At 36.5% G+C, this 3,124-nt stretch overlaps 1 long non-coding RNA gene across 3 annotated transcripts in view; it reads right to left on the reverse strand.

The window, feature by feature from the left end:
• Positions 1–3,124, reverse strand: part of LOC106871020 (uncharacterized) — a 250,799-nt gene that overhangs the window by 60,292 nt on the left and 187,383 nt on the right. Inside the window, exon 1 of one of the 3 annotated variants that reach the window (XR_008264966.1) lies at positions 207–284. The exons of 1 other annotated variant lie outside the window; for it this stretch is intronic. This is a non-coding gene — a long non-coding RNA (uncharacterized LOC106871020). Of the gene's footprint in view, positions 1–206; positions 285–3,124 lie in introns of those variants that run through there. One more of the 3 variants, XR_001409617.2, reaches the window with a different exon arrangement.

Raw genomic sequence — 3,124 nt, forward strand, 5'->3', positions numbered from 1 at the left:
CCGGCATAATAAAATAGGGGCTTTTATATGCATATTCAAACTGTTCCCGTAAACGAACTTAATATATATATATATATTTATATATATATAATTTACACACGGTATATATGTGTATGTTAACGTTAGTTTATACCTATCTTTAAAGATTAGTCACAACCCAGAGTAGAGTAATATTTTCATCTTGGTAAATGTTTTACTGCACCTACCTGCCTTACGTCATTTGTCATTTAGCTAATCGTTTTTGCCTCTTTCTTCATGTTTTCCTCAGTCTGTCATTTTCTTTTCTCTGCAAATACACCTCGACGTGTATCTTATCTACCCGATGATCCAGTAAATACTCTGGCAAGTATCCCGAGTTGCAACATTTTTACCCGACCAAATTATATTACACATATATATATGTGTGTGTATGTTAATGTATGTGTGCGTTCGTATGTATGTATGTGTGGATATATGTATTTACGCATTATGTAAAGAGAGAATAGCACAAACCTACTAACATGTAAACATATATGACATATCTGATGGTCTTACATTACAGACGCGAGCTACCAATGCAAGTGGGCAGAGTTTATATTAATATAATTATAATTGATATACATTTTTGGCAGCTCTCGCTCCCTAGTTAGACTGTCTGGCGTGCATCTGCTATGTAAAATTTGGACATTTCTGCTTGTTCTATCAATCTGATAAACTGCATAACCCGAAGCAGTTCACAGTTTATCTTCCAGAAATTCGAAATGATGTCCTGCTACAGTCAAGAAAAAACCTTTTTAACCATTGCCAAGTAACCGAAACGACGAGGTTTTTCAGATACAACGGAAACCCGAATAACTATCGACCTATATGAAAGCACATTTTAAGCTGAATACAGCCAGATCTATTTACTCAGCTCAAACATTTGAAAATTAGAAAGTAGGCAGTGTGTCTATGAATTTATAAATAGTAGCTGTGGAAGACACGCTGCTAACGTGGGAAAAAAAAATCTTCTACGTGACATATCGGATATACATTCGTTTACACATATGTATGTGTGTATACACACACACACAAACACATACACATACATATGTATATCCATGGCGTATTGTATGAATATATATCATAGGCAGGGACTCAATTAGTATTTATACACAAAATTTATATTACACACATGTCCTTGAAGCAGCTAATTACGATCACGCACACAGGCATATACATACACGCATACATTCATACATACATATATACATACATGCATACATACAAACACACATACTCACACACACATATATATATATATATATACACAAACACATATTTGTGAGTATGTTTGTGTGTGTGTGTGTGTGTGTGTGTGTGTGTGCGCGTATGTATGTGTGCATGTGTGTGTATCATACACACGTAAATATAACGTAAATGCAATCAACAGCGATAAGAAATTCAAGAGGTATAAAAGTCTTGCAAGAAATATCGTAGCTTAACGCCTTAATTAAAAGAGAAAGTACTTAACATTTTCCGACATTAGTCCTTCATCAGATCTAAGTGAGAAGCATAAGGAAATATGAAACTGGGACATTCGGTGGCAACAAACAAAATGGAGAGTGTGTAGGAAACCAGTTGGTAGTGCATGGCATTCTGTGAAGTAAGTAGTCAAGAAACATCGAAGGGATAGAGGCGTTGATGCGCGTATAACGATGTATCCGTGTCTGGAACCAGGCATGAAAAGTAGTAGTGTGTGTTTTTGTTTGTGTGTGTATAAGTCATTGTGAACTCAAAAATTGATATAAGCTTATAGATTATTCATTTGTGTAAAGTGCCTGACTCACTTGGTAGCTACTTATTCTACGCATTTCCCACCAGCATTCGAAGATGAGGGTGAGCATATGCGCACTTAATGCAAATATCTGGAAGAATCAATTTGATCAAGTGTGTGACAATAATTTTGATTTGAGTTACAGTTAGTTTTCTCATTCCCCTCAATCACTTCTCTCCGTGTCTGATGATCTTTGAAAACATGTGCATTGAAATTTCCTGTCTTACTTGCATCTAAAGCTACAGTGACATTGTAACAGAAGGGGCTGCATTAGGCATCGCTCTTCGGTGCAACAAGCATAGTGGTCGTTCCTTGGGCCTAGGTTTCAGGAGGCAAAATCTCCTATACAATGGGAACTAATTCATAACATAAAGTCAAAGCTGGAGACCAGTATCCTCACCCCGCCCTATGCAAACACATTTGGAAACACACCGGGATACGCACGCACGGTCAAAAACACGCACGGGTGCACTCACACACTCACACACACACATAAACATATGAATATATATTTGTGTATATATATATATGTAACACGTCCAAGAAAAAATTTCAGCTTTCTTTATGACGTTAAAATCATTTCGACAGTTTAATGATGCTACCTTCAGATCATTAAAACATTATACAACAGAAAGAATATACATCTGTAATATATTTTGCACAAACTAGTAAAAATATACAGAAATTATTGTATTGTTTGTATTTGCATATTATGGAAATTAATATAAGCAAATCTACTCTGTAACTCATTTCTATTAAGGTGCAAGTAGTATAGAACAGTATTTATAATTATTATTAAACTTTTGTATTTATTTGTGTGAGAAATCAAAACATGCGAACAAAAATATAGTGTTGGTATCATGATGCAACAGATATTTAACTTGTTTGTCTCGGTATAGACAGAAACAACGGTGTCTTGTGCGTATGTGTATATGTGCGTGCGTGTGTGTGTGTGTGCGTGCGTGTGTGTGTGTGTATGTGTGTGTGTATGTGTGTGCGTGTGCGTGCGCGTGTGGTCGAATTATATATAAAAAAGGGAGACAGATGAGGAAGCAACATTGAGGTGTATCAGTGTGATGCTCGGGAAAAAAAGGAAAAGAGTTTAAGCTTTCCAGCCTACGCACATTGACAGACAGAGGCAAGGTAAAAAAACGGAGATAGAAGAAAGAAGTATGTAGGAATTGATGGTTCCACATGTTGAAATGACAGCAAGACCGATGTCAGTGGAAGGGAAAATAAAATTGACCTGGCTAAACTGGACCTCGCAAACTTAGTCCAAATCTCTCTCTCTCTCTCTCTCTCTCTCTCTCTCTCTCTCTCTCTCTCTCT

The sequence above is a fragment of the Octopus bimaculoides genome, chromosome 10, assembly GCF_001194135.2.
Source record: "Octopus bimaculoides isolate UCB-OBI-ISO-001 chromosome 10, ASM119413v2, whole genome shotgun sequence".
NCBI lineage: Eukaryota > Metazoa > Mollusca > Cephalopoda > Octopoda > Octopodidae > Octopus > Octopus bimaculoides.